The 19,054-nt window shown below is 38.8% G+C and overlaps 1 protein-coding gene across 4 annotated transcripts in view; it reads left to right on the top strand.

The window, feature by feature from the left end:
• The window catches only part of ATXN7 (ataxin 7), a 154,446-nt gene that overhangs the window by 26,974 nt on the left and 108,418 nt on the right, over positions 1-19,054 (top strand). Inside the window, exon 1 of one of the 4 annotated variants that reach the window (XM_043519576.1) lies at positions 18,197-18,587. The exons of 2 other annotated variants lie outside the window; for them this stretch is intronic. The gene's annotated coding sequence lies outside the window, so the exon portion shown is untranslated. Of the gene's footprint in view, positions 1-18,196; positions 18,588-19,054 lie in introns of those variants that run through there. One more of the 4 variants, XM_043519574.1, reaches the window with a different exon arrangement.

Below are 19,054 nucleotides of genomic sequence, written 5' to 3' on the forward strand. Positions count from 1 at the left end.
AAAGTGTTTGGTGTGGCCTGTAAAATCCTAACTGGTTTATGCCCCAAAGAGTGATCTTTGAGATAATCTCTTTCTTCTGTAATTCTGTGGCAGTTGTGATGAGTCATGGTGCTCTAGCCAGTAAGACCACTGATTTACAGGAAGGGGAACTATGGATATGTGTTTTCAGTGTGGGGTCCACAGTTCTGCAATTTACTTCTCCTCCCTGAGTGTCTTGGTTCATGAGTTTGGTGGCCTTCAAGACACAGGAAGAATCCTTTGTTGGCACTGAGCCAGTTTGTAAATGTTTTTGTCCATTGATAATATTAAATATAGTACATACACTAGGAGTTATGATTATCACATTTAAAATACCTAAATAAATAAGTGTTGATACTGTTGAGGGAATTTTGTGAAAAGTTTCGCAGGTAAAACAGCCGTTTCCACTTCAGAAAGCAGCTGCTCCTTGTGGCTCTGAATGGTGCTTCATTCATCATGTGGCCAGATTCTTTGACTCAGTATCTGTGTTTAAGAAAGCTGAATCGGAAGTTATGGTGTAACTTCTGAGTCAGCTTTTAAATGTTTAATAAAATATATATTCTCACAGCAGTAAAAGTAAACCCAGAAGATTAAAACAAATCTTTCAGTATAGTAAGGGAAATCCAGATGATGTGGGAGGAGGATGGAATAAAGGCCATAGCCTTCAGAACATTAAGGAAGAAAATACTGAATCTGTGTTAATAAACGTGTTAATTTAAAACGGGTTTATCTTTTATTTTGGATTTTTTTTATTGGCTTAAGATATTTTTAAATAGAAGTAAAGCATCTTGAGGTCTGTAGTTGAAAAGCACTATATAAGACCTAGATATAATTATTATTAATAAAATAATTGTAATTTTTTTGGTAATAGTGATAAAGAGTCACTTTACAATTCTCCTAAAACGTGACCTGGCGTGCCATGCTGCAGTATCTTGACTTCTCAGATTCTTTCAGCATTCAAGCTTCAGCCTAAATAAAATGAGAGTTGTGGCAGCATCCTAGGATCACACACACAGTTCATGTTATGCTGCTTTACTCTCTGTATGGAAATACCTTATTGTAAGGCTCTCCAGTACTGCAGTGAAAATGCTCAGATACTGTGATGATAGACAGCAGCATAAAATCCTAAAATGCATAGAAACTCCTCAAGCCATGATTTTTCTCTGAGGAGTGGGCCAAAGGTAGAATCTACTTAAATGCCTGCTAAAATATCACTCTTATACCTATGTTAATAGCAAATGGGTTAACCCAGTATTTAAAAAGCATTGTATATTGACAGACCAAGAGAAGGTAATTCGGCTTTTCTCGGAGGATATACAAGGCCAGTTCAATTATGCTTGTGAAGGGAGGTGTAAATTACATCAGTTATTTATACTGCAGCAGCTAGATTTCTTGGATCTAAAGGAAAATAAATCCCAGATGAGGGCAGGTGGTGGTTCTGGGTTGTCATGTGAGGTTTCCATTTGGGTGAAGGGGGATAGCAGTTTTATAGATTCATAGATAGATAGATATTAAGGTCAGAAGGGACCATTATGATCATCTAGTCTGACCTCCTGCACAATGCAGGCCACAGAATCTCACTCACCCACCCACTCCTGCGATAAACCTCTCACCTACGTCTGAGCTACTGAAGTCCTCAAATCATGGTTTAAAGACTTCAAGATGCAGAGAATCCTCCAGCAAGTGACCCATGCCCCATGCTACAGAGGAAGGCGAAAAACCCCCAGGGTCTCTTCCAATCTGCCCTGGAGGAAAATTCCTTCCTGACCCCAAATATGACGATCAGCTGAACCCTGAGCATGTGGGCAAGATTCACCAGCCAGATACCCAGGAAAGAATTCTCGGTAGTAACTCAGATCCCACCCCATCTAACATCCCATCACAGGCCATTGGGCCTATTCACCATGAATATTTAAAGATCAATTAATTGCCAAAATCATGTTATCTCATCATACCATCTCCTCCATAAACTTATCGAGTTTAATCTTGAAGCCAGATAGGTCTTTTGCCCCCACTGCTTTTAATACCTGGTGGGGCTTCACTGGAATTGTACCATCTGGAATATTGTAGCAGAGGTGTTGACCTACATACTTCCTGACCAGTGTTGTCATTGCTGCCTACTTTTTGGGTGATGCTTGCCTCTTACTAACTACTTGTATTCCTGTCCTCATGTAGGTTGTGGCTATTTTTTGCCATCTCATCTAGTACCTCACTCCAGTTTCTGGACTTTGGAGTGAATGAGACCCACAAGATTTTCTCACCACATTTGCTCACTGAAGCCCCAACCCTGCGAGCACTTGTGCACATACTGAACTTTGCACATATGATTAGTGAATGGGACTACTTAGGTGTATAAGGCCCAAATCCACAAAGGGACTTGGGCACCTAAAACCCAGATTTAGGCTCCACTGCAATCATGAAAAACCTTGTTCAGCTGCTGTCTAACCCCATAGGCACCTAAACTCACTTGACACTTACATTTCTGCTGTGAAAGTCACCTAGGAGCCTAACTTTCTGTTTCAAGCCATGCATACTGCTGCATCAGGCAGGCGCCCAGACCTCTATCTCACACCAAAGCCCTAGATGATCCTTACATCAGGTGAAGGCAGGGCAACACCTGTCTATCTCGCATGCTCTAAGTACACCTAACTCAGCAGAAAATGGGCTGGGAGGAGGAGGAGGAGATCCCTTTATAACCTTAGCCTAGTATGGTACCTGTGATATGGGAGAGCCCAGTTCAATTCTCCCCTCTATCAGATGGGGAGAAAGGATTTGAACAGGGGTTTCCCACCTTTCAGGTGAGGGCCCCTGACCATTGGTCTGTAGAGTTATTCCCATCTCTTTCTGGCTCTGTACCTCTTTAATTATTTAATACGAAGTAAAATGGCTTCAATAGGAGAGATTGAGAGAGACTACCAGCAGAATATCCCAGAGCAGGAATATCTGGCTACACATAGGACAGATGTGGCAGGCCACTAAAAATATATATTCCATAGCAGCAAGCTGGCTGTTATGGTTATTAGAGAGAAGTGTGAATGAACTACAGATCAGATTCTACCACAAAATACGTGTCCACATCTCTTGGCAACTTTGATTGGATGGTTTTTTACATGCACGTCTGAGACCAGAATTTGGCTTTAAAAGTGTAGTCCAATAAGAAATCAAAAACTTAAATAAAAGAGAATCTACTTGTAAAGCTGTAGTTTACGGGTAAAGATAAATCAGAAAAAATTATTGTACAAACTAACAGAAAAGAAGCCTGACATAAAGGATCTTAGTTGCAAAAGTGCATGAGCATGCGAGGACCTAATCTGCAAATTCAATGGCCATGATAGCAAATGGTTAGTTATATAGCTAATTGGTTATATGTATGTGCCATCATGGTAATTGTGCATACTAGTTAAGCGTCATTTGGACACACGCTTTGAAGATTAAGCCCAGTGTGTCATATTCATCCTTTTTCCTGTATTAAGGGCTTACAGAAGACTTAAGAGCATTTTTGTTCTACAAATGTTTTAGTAGAGTGCAGGTATAAGCAAACATTTTGCTTCTTTAAAATGTGAAGTGGAAGAGGCTGAGAACCAGATGTCTGAAAGATCTTTTTGTCCTTAAAGATTATGTTTTTATTTTTAACTAAATCTTGGTTAGAATGAGAAATAATTGAACTGATTAAAAAAAAAGAGACAAATTTAATTTTAACACTTGAATGAATAAAGGTTGACCTGTAAGAGCTGAAAGTAAAACAAAACTATATTAAGAATGAACACAAGTATGCATCTGTGACTTTGTGGTTTATTTTAAATATTTTCACTTCCATTTCTATCTTACATTGTTTTTGGCAGTTATGTTTGTTTAATGATTTTTTTTATCTCCAAGTCTTTCCTAAAGGTTATGACAATATGTTAAGTTAGGCTAGTGCTGAACAATACAAATAACATGAAATAAATCTGTGCTCTTGCTTCATGAGAATTATTTAAGGTGATTGCCATCAACTTGAAATCTAAATATATTTTCTTCAGTAGTTAAAAGTAGTTACAGGTAATATATTTGACACTGAACCCCCCTATCAAATTTATTTATTTAATTTTGGTCTTCCAATTCATTTTCCTATTTTAAAAAAAAATCTTCCCTGTTGCTGTGTGAAAGACTCACACAAACAGGCAAAAGTGACTGTACACAAAATGCTGTCAAATGGAAAAAATGGAGAAAATACTTTTTAAATGTTGACGTCAGAGAAATCTTGGTCCCTGATCCTGTAAACACTAATGTGTGCATTTAACCTTACTGTGCTGAGAAGTTCCACTGGGACATAGGGAAGTTAAACAAATACATAAGGGATTGCAGGATCTGGGCCTTAGATGTTGCTTGCAACAGTAGTAGGTTTACAAAAAATCAGAAATGTGACTTAGTTGGTGTCCCTATAATGGAGAAATTACCAGTGTTTCTATGGATTGTACATTTTGAAATATGTAATGGAATCATGTTAATGTCATAATTATGGCAAAAAGTATGAAGAGTGGTAGACATGTTTTGTAGAATCAAACTACATTTGCAGAACCCAGACTTGCAACATTTTTCTTAAAATGTGTTGGATATACCATAGAATCTCTTGGACCACAGTTGTGTAAGGATCTTACTGATTCCTTCACTAACAGGCTACCAAAAGAACACAGTGGTTACAAGTAGACACACACTCAATTGTCTGTATAGATTTCTGATATAGTGACAATACACACAATGCTCTTCTTAGCACAATAGGAATATCATTCATTGCTTGGGAAGTGATAATAAAAAGCAGCTCTAATTAGGGCAACCTCCTGAATCTGTTGTTGAGATTGAAGCTGACTATTATGGTCAACAATGAGACCACGGCAGAGTCAAAGACTGAAATGGAGTAATATATTTCAAAGTGTGCAGGAGTCTTTTCATGTGTCTACAGAAGTAGGAAAATACATTATTACTCAGTATAGTTGGAGAAGGCTTACTCCTTAGGTAATATTTGTATTACTTAATTGTGCTGGTAGGACTCATGCTCCGTAGTGCTATCATTGTTTTAGGATGAGAAAGCAGAGAATAGCTGACTGAAAGTTTGGGATCAGTTCTCCTAAAGCTCACCTGATGGCCAAGTGAAGCAGCCTTCCAGATATTTTTCTTCATAAAAAAACAATTTCTAAAGATTTTGTTATACCGTGGTTTTCTGTAACCACGGGACCTAAAGATCAAGATTTGAATAATTAACTTAATGTTTGTTTATAAACAATTGAAAATGAAAATAACTTATTCTAGCTATTACAGTAGTTCATTGCTTTTAAGGTCCTCATAATACACAGTAGCCTATACAATTATGTTATATTGGAGGTTGTGTTTTATAAATGTATGTTGAGAGAGAACTCTTCCCTATACTTTACATAAAGAATTTTACAAACTTCTCGTCCTTAAAGATGCATCAGCTTCATTTTATATGCACTTTTTTTTCCTGATTATGCCTTGCTGCAAATAACTTTGCAACTTTCAAATTAAATTTCTTCTTTTACTCTTGGTTACCTTTTCCACTTCATAAACATTTTTTCTGGTTTCTAGTGCCTCACCAGCTCTTCCCTGTGCATCAGCCAGCATCATCAGTTATGTCAGCAGGAATGTTCATAGTTTTGCTATAGGGAAACTCCTTTTTGTATTTGTGCTCACATCATAATGACAATTTTTTATTATCTTGGCTAGAAAACTGATGAATTTTTTAAGTGATAGAAATATGGTATGGTTTTGATTACTTTTGCATGTAAATGCAGAACATTGTTGGGAGAATGGACCCCATAAAATTGGGACTTTTTTCCATCTAGATTATATCAATGTTAAGATTGGTCTGGTTTTGAATTTAATATGTTGGTAGCATCCCTGATGAACTTTTAAAACCTTCTTAGACAAAGAATTATACATATGTAACTGTTCTTGTATCTATAGCTTCTAATAAATCTGAATGAGATAGGTGTTTCTCGGGTTTTCTCTCCAAAGCGTTTAGTGGCATTAGACTGCAGCTGGAAGGTAAACACCATTAGAAGGATGCCCTATATTTAGCAGGCCTGTACCCACTGTCTCATTTCTACTCTTGTGAAACTGACTGGCCAGATTGCCATGCCTCTTCAAGATTTGGTATCAAATATTAATTAGCTGCAGGCATGTTGGGCAAGTATCTTTGTGCATTGACAGAGCTGAGGAAACAAAGTTTCGTTTTATTATTATTGGTTAATATTTATATTGCAGTAATACCCAAAGGCCACAATCGAGATCGAAGCTCCATTGTGCTAGGTGTTGTACAAATATATAAATAGAAACAGTTTCTGGCTCAAGGAGCTTATGATCTAAAAATAAATGAAAAGGTGAAGGTCCCAGTCCTGTAAACTCATCTCTGCATGTGAATCACTGTGCAGCACTCCTACCGTTTTGTATGATTACAGAGATCTGCCTTTGTGGAGCAGCTTGCAGGATAAGAGCCAAAGGGAATGGAAAAAGGGAAACCGTATACAAGCAAAGTGAGCAGAGTGATGTTTGCACACATCACTAGTTTTATTTTTTTTTCTTTAGGAGAAAAATACCTATTATAAATTCCTATATTTTTTGTTGCTGTATTGCATACCTAATCTCCACTGCCTCTATTTTTATTGTTAATCCTAGGCTAGTGTTCCTTTTCCTTGTCTCTTTTTTAAATTTTGTGTGGGAGGCAGTGTTCTGGCACTGCCATTAGCCTGCTGCAAATCCTGTCACCTTTGTGCTTCTGGTTTTCTATCTGTAAAATGGATATATATGTCTTTTATCTATATATTTATATTTAATCTTTGCCTGTATTGTTTTTAAAGTTATCTCTTGCCTTTTTACATTTTTCTGGTTTTTATACTTAATCATGGATTTCCATGTTTCCTTTTGAAAATTATTTTAATCCCATATTTTAATTTTTAATTATTTATACACTTGCCTTTCCATTTTTTTAAAATAAACTTTGCTCCAGATCCTTAGGACTGTTTGTTTTGTGCCTAGCAGAGTTCTGGGAGACTGGGGATATACAGAGGGCTGTAAGTCACATCTACACCTTGACACACCAAGCTGATCGTAGGTTGCAACAGTGTTGCTTTCATTTGCTCCATCTGGAAGTTACGGCAGACAAGGTTCAGCTGATTGTAGCAGTTCTATGGCTATGCTCTCTTCTTTTTGACTGTTCCCCTGTGCTGGATGGAGGACCTGAGGGATAGCTACTATGTTAGCTCTGTCACCTGGTTTAATCCTGATATTCTGCTGTTATTTTATATAAGATATTTCTGGTATGAAAATGATTTTATTTTCGGATTCTCAAAAATACAGTGCACTGAAAAATTTAAAAGGAGAAGAACAAATTTTGTGTGTGTGTGTGTGTGTATTGGAGGTAAAGAAGATCATGGGCTAGATTTTAAGAAAAATGTGCTTTGTCTATTCATCCAGGGCCTGGAACTCTCCTAACACCTACATGCCTTAGGACTGTTGGCCTAATACATCTTCTATTACAGTTCCTCTGCCTCATTTATGTACTCTCTTCTTGATCTTGTCTTTTTGCTCCACTTGTTTTCTTTTTTAATGGTGGGGAAATGCCCATGGAGTTGTCCATCATTACAGGGTAAAATAGAAGAGTGAGTAATGGGGAGGAGGGCAGTGACTGAGAAGACTGATTCCCTTTTTGCCTCCTTGATTCCAGTTGAGTAGAATTATAACTGCCCATGCTTCAGAAATTTTTACAAGAAGGGGGGCGAAATGCAACAATTGAATTCTAGCTGTCAGTGGGGGAGAGACCATCAAAGCAACATCAAGAACGATTGTGTTTCCCTAAGCATTTTATCTTTGACACCTAATCCTCTAAATTCTGTGTCCTGTTAAGAGTACCTGCCCTCCTCTTTGTTTAGGTATCACTGCACTCTTTTATATCCAGTCCAATTGTAAAGCTGTCATTTCTGCTTGAGAAACGTACGGGGCTTCATGCAGTGCCTTGTGGGGAAGAACTGTGGTGTAAGTATATTTCTCTGTGAACAATTATTATAGTGGTTGCACATGTGCAGGGGATAGAAATAGTTGATTTCAAAAGACTACAGTTAGATCATTTGGTTCATAAATAGCTAACCGTGTGAACAGTGAGTTTCTTAATCCCATTTAATTCCACTTTATCTGTGAATGTATCAGCCTTTGGCATGTGTTCATTTCTTGGTGGGAGTAACAGTCGGTAGGAAGTGTACTGAATAACACTGAACTGGTATATCTGCTACAACAATGATAAAGCTGTAAAGAAGTTTGCAGTGTTTTTATAATGCTTCATTACCAGTGTGTTTGACCTTGAACAGAAGAAGAATGAAGAAACTAGTGAACTATTTTCCTCATCTGAGACTAATAGCAGTAATTCTGATGTTGGGAAATAATTGCAGTAACTGCACAAAGTATTAATACAGATTGGAAGTATTGTTTGAGTGTATCATTTGCCAAGAATAATTGACATATAATGAAATTAAGTTAAATTGCACATTTTTTTTTGAGGAGAGAGATTAACCAGAACTCTCTTCCTCTAATACTTTTCCTGAGTAGCCAGTAGTTATTTGATCAATAACAGAATTTTAAATGCCATATTAAATTGCTTCACTAGATTGAGAGGAGCATTTAGAAGTTAGCTATTAAATGTTTATCATGGTTTTGGCCTTTTTGCGGTGATTCAGCAAAGTACTTAAGCATGTGTCTATCGTCAAGCATGTGAGTACTATTAACTTCAGGGGGGCAACTCACATATTTAAGAACTTTGCTAAATTTAGGCCTTTTGGAATATATTCCACAAGATACAAATACTGAGCTTTTTAAAAACAGATTTGTGGTACTAATTTAATGTCTAATCTCACAAATGTCATAGAATCATAGGACTGGAAGGGACCTTGAGAGGTCATCCTGTCCAGTCCCCTGCATCAGTGTTAAGCTTCATCAGTGTTAAGGTTAAGCATTTCGGCAGTGACACTGCTGTCTTCAGGGGCTTAAAATTTAGCTTTACTAAACTGTGAACTAAACATTCATTTAATGAGGAAACTTTTCATTCAAGTTTTTAACATGGCATATATGTGTTCAAAAAATGTCATGTACATAAGTTTGAGTGGGGGTGTTTGTGTTGTGTTTTGTTTTCTTAGAGCAGACAGAACTAGGGAGTTGCTGATCATAGAATCTAAAGTGGTACCAAAAAACAAAACCTCTAACACAGCTGGATTAATTGAGAAACATCATAGTAACATTTTAGTTTTCTTAATCTGCAACATGTGTTTTACTGAAATGGAATTGTCCCAATCAAACTATTGGAATGCTGCTATTATGTTGTAAAACTGTATGTTTTTTCCCTCTCCCAGTTATGCAATTCCCTGCTCTCTAGTTCTGGGTGTGTGGTTTGCATAATCATAGTGTTGCCAGTTGTCATGATTTTATCATGAGTCTCGCAATATTTGGTGTGTTTCTTATCAGCCTAGCTTCTTGGGCCAGGTATATAAATGAGAATATCATTTTACTTTAAAAAGAAGCAAGTTTCTAGCCCTCGTTGTTGCAGAGGAAAGCTTGAAAACATGACCTGACTGCACTTTAAATGCAAAATATATAACTTTTTAAAAGAATTCATGATATTTAAGCCAATCTCTATCATCAATCTATCATTTTGATGGCATGACTCATGGTTTTAGGGAGTGTAATCCCTATATGGTTTTTCTCAATAACCAATGAGTACTTTATGTGAATTGCTATATTCTGATTGGCAGTCATTAGTCAGTTAGTTTGGAGGGATCACTAATTTTTTTTTCTCTTGGAATGTGCTAGTCTCTTTACTCTGATTGGCTCTTGTACTTGGAATTCTTAAGCTGTTGGACAGCAACAAATATACGACTTCAGCTTCTCTCCCTCTAACTGAAGCAGAATACTGAAACAGTAGGAATACCCCAAAAACCAACCAACCAACCAACCAAACACAAAATAACATGTTTCAGAGTAGCAGCCATGTTAGTCTGTATTCGCAAAAAGAAAAGGAGAACTTGTGGCACCTTAGAGACTAACAAATTTATTTGAGCATAAATTTCATGAGCTACAGCTCACTTCATCGGATGCATTCAGTGGAAAATACAGTGGGGAGATTTATATACATAGAGAACATGAAACAATGGGTGTTACCATACACACTGTAACCAGAGTGATCACTCACTTAAGGTGAGCTATTACCAGCAGGAGAGCTGGGGGAGGGGGGGAAGACCTTTTGTAGTGTAAATCAAGGTGGGCCATTTCCAGCAGTTGACGAGAACATCTGAGGAGCAGTGGGGGGGGGGATAAACATGGGGAACTAGTTTTACTTTGTGTAATGACCCATCCACTCCCAGTTTCTATTCAAGCCTAAGTTAATTGTATCCAGTTTGCAAATTAATTCCATTTCAGCAGTCTCTCGTTGGAGTCTGTTTTTGAAGTTTTTTTGTTGAAGTATTGCCACTTTTAGGTCTGTAATCGAGTTACCAGAGAGATTTAGGTGTTCTCTGACAGGTTTTTGAATGTTATAATTCTTGATGTCTGATTTGTGTCCATTTATTCTTTTATGTAGAGACTGTCCAGTTTGGCCAATGTACATGGCAGAGGGGCATTGCTGGCACATGATGGCATATATCACATTGGTAGATTGGTAGGTGAACGAGCCTCTGATAGTATGGCTGATGTGATTAGGCCCTATGATGGTGTCCCCTGAATAGATATGTGGACACAGTTGGTAACGAGCTTTGTTGCAAGGATAGGTTCCTGGGTTAGTGGTTCTGTTGTGTGGTGTGTGGTTGCAGGTGAGTATTTGCTTCAGGTTGGGGGGCTGTCTGTAAGCAAGGACTGGCCTGTTTCCCAAGATCTGTGAGAGTGATGGGTCGTCCTTCAAAATAGGTTGTAGATCCTTGATGATGCGTTGAAGAGGTTTTAGTTGGGGGCTGAAGGTGATGGGCTAGTGGCGTTCTGTTATTCTCTTTGTTGGGCTTGTCCTGTAGTAGGTGACTTCTGGGTACTCTTCTGGCTCTGTCAATCTGTTTCTTCACTTCAGCAGGTGGGTATTGTAGTTGTAGGAATGCTTGACAGAGATCTTGTAGGTGCATATACTACAACCCCTCAGACAGAGACAAACACCTACAAGATCTCTATCAAGCATTCTTACAACTACAATGCCCACCCCCCACTGGTTCTCAAACGTTCTTGTCAACTGCTGGAAATGGCCCACTTTGATTATCACTACAAAAGGCCCCCCCCCCCCGCTCTCCTGCTGGTAATAGCTCACCTTAAGTGAGTGATTACTCTGGTTACAGTGTGTATGGTAACACCCATTGTTTCATGTTCTCTATGTATATAAATCTCCCCACTGTATTTTCCACTGAATGCATCCGATGAAGTGAGCTGTAGCTCACGAAAGCTTATGCTCAAATAAATTTGTTAGTCTCTAAGGTGCCACAAGTACTCCTTTTCTTTTTACAAAAGAACATGCGACTATGAATATGAAACAGACAAAAATAAGTGTTTTAATAATGGGCAAAATAATTAAGAAAACTCTGTGAATCATTGCACCCTTTCCTTCTGAGTCAGAAAGGGAAACTTCAGAGTCACTGAAGTAAGTTAAATGCATCCGATGAAGTGAGCTGTAGCTCATGAAAGCTTATGCTCTAATAAATTTGTTAGTCTCTAAGGTGCCACAAGTACTCCTTTTCTTTTTGAAGTAAGTTTGTGTTTACAACAGAAGAATCCCAGCATCTCCTTCCTAAGTCTGTTTACACAGTTGTTTGAAACTAAAATATAGTATACTTTTTGTGGTGAGACTTTTGCTCATCTGGTGAAAGCCAGATAAAGAAGATGTAGACAGAGGGATAATAGGAATGGAGGAATACATGACTTTAATTTTGTTTTGGAGAGGGAGGATTTCCCCATACTCTTGTAGGTATGAGGAATTCATACATTTGGGAAGTATTTCCTTCAACCATGTCTTTCTCCACATCCAGAGACTTTCCTCTACAGTGTCCTCCTGGTTCTCTTCACATCTTCCTCCAACCCTCTTACAATTAATTCCTTTCCTTCATCTTTGCTTTACTCCCCCCTCCAGCTTGTGTCCCCCTCCCTTGGTTCTACTGTCTGCCCTTTCTCTGTTGACGCATGGTAGGCTGTAAGTTTACCTTCTCCCCGTCACTTCCTGCCCCCACCAAGATGCTCTCTCCCTTCCCACCCAAGCCACCACTGAGTGGTTTCCTGTAACACTGCTATGACAGCAGAGGCGGCAGCACTGGAGGGAGGAAGAGAGCTACGTAGCAAGGAGGCGTGCAGGCCAAGATATAGCTAAACAAGAAAGTTATCCTTGTAATATCTTAGGCTAGGTCTACACTACAAACTTACATCGGTATAACTAGGTTGCTCAGGGGTGTGAAAAGACCTCAGCGACGCAATGATACTGACCTAACTCTGGGCATAGGCAGTGCTATGGGAGGGCTTCTCCCATTGACATAGCAACAACCACCTCTCCCAGGCTGACAGGTGAAGCTCCCATGTTGGTGTAGTAGAATCGCCATTAAAGCGCTACAGCAATGGAACTGCAATGCATCGTTTTAAGTGTAGACCTGCCCTTAGTGGTCAATACTAGGAGTTAATCTAAACTTTGTATTGATTTGTGGCTTAAAACGACACTTAGCACCAGTTTCTGCTCTCGTTTTCATTGGTGTAAATGCAGAGAAATGTCTTTGAAGACACTGAATTTACAATGGTGTAAATAAGATCAAAACCTGTCCCTTAGTTTTGATGCATTACAGCAGTTTCTCTTATTACTGTTTATGTGTATTGTAGTAAAGATCACCACTCCAGGGAGGAAGATGGTGGTTGGCACTCTACAGACATGCAGAAAAATGACAGCCAAAGATCTTGCAATGTAAAGGTCCAATTTTATTTTACACCAGTGACTGCATAATAGCAAGCAGCTGACATTGCAACTACAATAGCTTAGCTGAGAGAGAGAAAAAATGTATTTTAAAAGCAAAGCTATTTTTAGTTACAATAGAATAGAAAAAATTTTAAATGCTTTTTCCTGTCTTCAGTGTAAAACTATCAAACCATTTAAACTGAAAATATCCATTCGTTATATCCTGTTTTAGTATTAAATGAATGTATATGGCTGATTTAGGAATACTTGACAATACGGGGGCATCATTTGAATACTGACAGCCTGGTTTTGTACTGCTGTTTTCACTGGGTTTTTCTGTACTTAAATTTATTTGTGCTAGTGGGTTTTACTTGAAACAGTATGGGGTTTTTTTTACATGCTTTGGGATAGATTATAAGTGATTAAAATTAGACATAAATTGGTAAAACTGACAGTAGACACTAGGGGAGGATGAGCTGCCACAGGAATTGTTGAAAGAAATTCTAGGCTGGAAAGATTTTTAGCCATAGTCTGTCTAACAGGATACATGTGGTACTTAAAATCGTGGCTTTGTGAGAGTTGACAATGATCTAGTACAGTTTTGCATGAAAACTTCACGTACAATAAAGAAGAGGGCTAGGTATTGCTGGAATTTTGCCAGGATTGTGTGTTGGTATGTCAAGAAAGAGCCCCCATTACCTCTTATGATGGGAGGTCTAATTGAATAAAATGAGCTTTCCTATTTCTAGCATCTAACATTGATTCTACATTACATTCTGCTTTGCTTATTGAGGGCACAGGATCATAGAAAAATCTTATTTTTTCTTATATCATCCCATTTTTTAGCTTTCTATTCAAAATTTATTACTAAGATATTTCACCTCATCTCTTCACTATTAACACTCCTTTCAGGAACAAAGATCTAGTTAATGGAGGGTGAGGACAGAAAATGTCTCTCTCTTCTCCATCTCTCCCTTTTGTATTTCTCTGTCTCTCTTTAGCCATTGAAAATGTAGGTCACATTGCATCATCATAAAGTAGAACAGTCAGAAAGGTGTTTGAAAAATGCTGACATCCTTAGCCTGGGGTGCATGCCACTGTCCTTTGTTTACATTGAGAACAGTGATGTACCTGTATAAGAACCAACGTCTCTTTTAAGGTTAGTGGTATAGCACCTAAATAATAAATCAGTTTTTCAGATGATATTCATCTGATTATCATTGCTAGTATATTTATATTACTACAAGGTAGTAATTTAAAAATGTACAGATTTTGATCTGCAACAACTTAAAATAGTGATATACCCAGAGAGCTAATTTAAAATTTTAAATTTGTAGTAACCGTAACTGTGTACTTTGAATAATCCACTATCTGTATTTTACATGGAATGGAAGCTCAATACTACATTTTGTAAATTGTCTAATCATATGCTCTCTATTGTCTTGATTAGATATGCCCTCACTTGCAAAGTATGTGTGTGTGGTTATGTTTTAATTTTTTTAAGTACCCCTTGTTTGACATAATGTGCTTTTCTCCTTTTCATTTTTTTTAACATTGTTATATGGAAAGTCATGGAATCTAGTAGTGTTTGCCTAACAGTCTTTTGTATAGAATACTTCAGGAGTTGTTGAAATAAGAAGTTTGTGATCAGCATTGACTATTCTTATAGCATCAAAAATATAAACTATATTTTCACTTTGTTTTTCTGCAGTTATTCACAAATATTGCATAAAATATAAAAATATTATTCAGTTGTCTTTATCTGTCCTAGCTGGCTGCTAATGTTGTTTGTGTGCTGAACCTTCAAATGGTGGCTTAAATAATACCATAAGATACAGTACTTTAGAATATAAAGTAGACTTGCCTGTTTATATGGGGAAACTACAACCAGATTTTCATTCACTGTTTCCAAAACGATGTATTTTCCTAGTCTGTGTTTTATACTTACTTAAACAGCTGAAGCAAGTATGCAAAGACATCTTATTATAGCATTAACCTTACAGCCTACTGTTGAGTAAGCTCTAGAAATTAAAAGGAAAATTACTGAAGATGAAGCTGAAATCACTGGCAAAACTATATAATTGGCTGTTTGGGCAAAAACAATAAATTTGGACATATGTGTGCAATAATTATACAGATAAAAACAGCAGACATACAGGTAAAAACACTTTAAGTGAACTTTACTGTGAATAATTTACTTAATAGGTTTTCATTACCATAATTTTGAGATAGTTACAAAAAAGATTTTGATGGTCGTCTGTTGACTGTCAGATATTAGTGGCAACAATCTGATTATCTGTAAAGATATTTATGAAAATGTTTAAGAAAAACTTTGATGTATTTTGAGGAAAAACCTTGTACCTTTGCACTGGGAATTCAATTGCGCTTGCTTTGTAACAATACACAGTAAATATCCAAGTAGCAATGGGAAGCACCTTCACAGTTAGTATAAATTAGAATACTATGGAATCATGAGCAGCTGAATAAAAGGTAAATCTCAAGATTCTGTCTTACTTTCCGTTTGGGGGATCCATTTAAAACATTGTCCTTATATTTTGATTCCGTAATCTGTACATGTAAAAATGGAGATTATATCTAAGGGGCAAGATAATAAATTGATTTTTTTTGTATTGTTTTTATTCCTAATTCCATCTTTGCATCTCTAGAGTAGTGGGGCTACAGAGTGCTGATTCAGCCTCAAGAGATGCTCTGTCTTACTCTTGGGCTACAAGAAAAGCAGTACTTGTGGCACCTTAGAGACTAACAAATTTAAATTTAAATTTCTCTAAGGTGCCACAAGTACTGCTTTTCTTTTTGCGAATACAGACTAACACGGCTGCTACTCTGAAACCTGTCTTGGTCTACAGTAGTCCCTAAAGGACCATCCAGCAGCCCTGAATAGCCATAGTTCATTGCACTGTGCTTATCACTCCCTCATCCAACAGACCTCTTGCCCTGGCACATCCTTAGTCTGTGGGGAGCAGCTATGAGAGGGGACTGGTTTAGGGCCATTGTACCAACCCTGCCCTTTGGGACTTTCCAGATCGGGAGAGCTGGCCTTGTTACACTATTCCTGTGATAGAAAGAGGCCAGAAACAGCCCAGTATTGGGGCCATTTTACTACACTTATGTCCAAACCTTTCTTCAAGAATCCCTGGGTAAACAGATGGCCATTTCACTATTCCCTAAAGGTCATCAAACTTGGACATTGGCTAACTGACCAGGGGATCAAGTTCCAGAATGCAGATATGTTTTGTGATGCATGGTTTTGACGATCTTCCAACTGCAAATAAAGGAGGATTGGAGAATGGTGTGTTTGTAGGGTCATTAAGGTGGAGTTATGAGCTGAGTGAAACCTTGTAGTGGGTTGAGTTAAAACCTCATTCAAACTGATGCAAGAACTCACCCTTCATTTAAGATAGTTGTAAGAGACTGTTAAGGGGCAACACCTAAAACAAGAGCTATTAGAGTCTGCCCAGAAACTAGCACTGTATGGGTGGGGGGATTCCAGTGGGTACTGTGACCAGGTGTGTGAGAGAACACACAGAAAACAGGCAGAACAGAAAGAGAGGCAGAGAGAACAAGCAAGAAAGCCAAGCAGTAGTCTGTAAGCACAGTGGGAAAAGCTAGAGAGAGCTTTTGGGTCTGATGTTGCATAATGAGTCTTGAGACTGTAATCTAAGAAACTGCTCCTTTTGTTTGTGGTTCTCCTGCATTTGGAGAAGCAGGACTTTCTTTTATTTACAAGAAGTGTAAATAAAGTAGTTTGCATGAAAGAAAATACCAGACTCCATCCAATTTCTGTTTCCAACTGGAATGTCTCAAGACTCTGAAATGTAACTAGCTGCTTGAGTCAAAAGAGCAACACTGGTGTTAGTAATGGGAATCACTTTCCAAGGAAAGATTGTGAGCTGGTGTTTCTCCTGAATGAAGATGGAACAAGTAATGAAGGCTCTTACAGACAAGCGGCCAATGGGATTTAAAACAGTACTTAAAACAGGAGCTAAAGGCTTCACAAAAGGAATTTGTGGAGGGCAATGAAAATGATTAGGGGGCTGGGGCACGTGACTTATGAGGAGAGGCTGGGGGAACTGGGCTTGTTTAGTCTGCAGAAGAGAAGAGTGAGGGGGGGATTTGATAGCAGCCTTCAACTACCTGAAGGGGGGTTCCAAAGAGGATGGAACTCAGCTGTTCTCAGTGGTGGCAGATGACGGAACAAGGAGCAATGGTCTCAAGTTGCAGTGAGGGAGGTCTAGATTGGATATTAGGAAACACTATTTCACTAGGAGGGCAGTGAAGCACTGGAATGGGTTACCTAGGGAGGTGGTGGAATCTCCATCCTTAAAGGGTTTTAAGGCTTGGCTTGACAAAGCCCTGGCTGTGATGATTTAGTTGGTGTTGGCCCTGCTTTTAGCAGGGGGTTGGACTAGATGACCTGCTGAGTTCTCTTCCAACCCTAGTCTTCTATGATTCTATTAATTAAATCAGCATCTGGAGGTAGCCAGAAAGGGTTCAGAGATGACTTGCAAATGGAGGTGAAATCTCTGGAGCAACAACTATACAGCGTCTCGAAACCCAGCTGCAACACACCCAGGCTGGAATGATAAAAATGGATTGATGAGATGACCAGCAATCTGACTGCCACAGACCAGAAGTTATTCCATGAAATAGTGGTGTCTGAGCAAACCTTGGCCAATCTGGAACTTGCCAACTGAGAGAAGCTGAAGCAAGGATTTACGGAGCTAAAAACTCAGCTACAGAAGGAAATCAAAGGGTCACCCTTTGTAATAGAAGGCAGCACCTGGATGAGGAATTGGGGCAGCCAGATGACTTGGGTAAGACCAGATGTTTACAACAGTTTTCTACCCCATTTGTTACCCACAGAGGCCCAGAGGGGAGAGGTCATGCTGTCCTAACGCAGATAATTCAAAAGCCATTATCTCAAGGGCAAAACTCCCTTCGAGGTTTATTTGGCTCAGTTCAACATTATAGTTCAAATGAATGGCTGTGGCGAGGAACTGAAAGGGGGGTTACTGCACCCAACTTGAATGGCCCAGCTTTGATTGTGCTGCAAAATTTACCCCCCAGAAAAGATATTGAGGGCTGGTCTACACTGCTGCTTAAGTCGATGTAACTTATGTCACTCAGGGTGTGAAAAAGACACCCCTCCGAGCGATGCAAGTGGCAGTGACCTAAGCGCTGTCCCCTCTCACGGAGGTGGAATAATTATGCTGATGGAAAGTACTCTCCTGTTGGCATTGGTGCAGCTGCGCTGATGGTGCACTGAGCGTAGACTTGCCCGGAGTTGTCCAGACCTGGTACAAGCCCTTGACAGGCAGATTGGAGCGAGCCAGGGCTCAGCTAAGATATAGAAGAGGGAAAGAAGAAATCCACCTGAACTGGCAGAGGACTGCGGAGACTAGTGTTCCTGGCATACCCTGATACCACTGAAGCCTTTCAGGATACACTGGCAGTGGACCAATTTAGGGATGCTTAGCTGGACTTGGACTTGCTGATCAAGATCTGCAAAAGAATACCAAAGACACTGTGAGAGGTGATGGAATTTGCTACAGAACTTCAATCTTTCCTTGCAGCATTGCCCCAGAGGTGGAAGCTGATCGCCATGAGCTCTGTAAGTACAGTGCTACGTCAAATATGTATGACGAATGAGGGGATTCTAATGTGGCTCATGACCTTATTGTATGATTAAAAAAAATGTGATGATTGTTTGTAAAACAAGGAAAATTGGCAGTAATGCAAAAAATTAAAGGAAACAGTTCAATTAAATGCTGGTATTGTGACAAAATTGGCCACAAATAAGTACTTGTCTAAAGTTATGACAGGCCAGGGCAGACTGTTGCAAGTGTCTAGTGAAAACCTCTCTTCCAGTTCAGGAAATGGGGGTACCCCCAACTGAGGGAGTAAAGTTTGGTGGAGATACTAGGATCAGCCCCAGTTTTTGTTTAGATCTGGGCAGTTAAATAACAATAAGGGGTGTTTGGCTATTGAATGTGTAATAGAATCTGTAAAAAACATAGCGGTGATTGACACAGGCTCAAACATAAACAGATATTAAACAAGACGTGCAAAAAGGGCAAG

The sequence above is a fragment of the Dermochelys coriacea genome, chromosome 7 (assembly GCF_009764565.3).
Source record: "Dermochelys coriacea isolate rDerCor1 chromosome 7, rDerCor1.pri.v4, whole genome shotgun sequence".
NCBI lineage: Eukaryota > Metazoa > Chordata > Testudines > Dermochelyidae > Dermochelys > Dermochelys coriacea.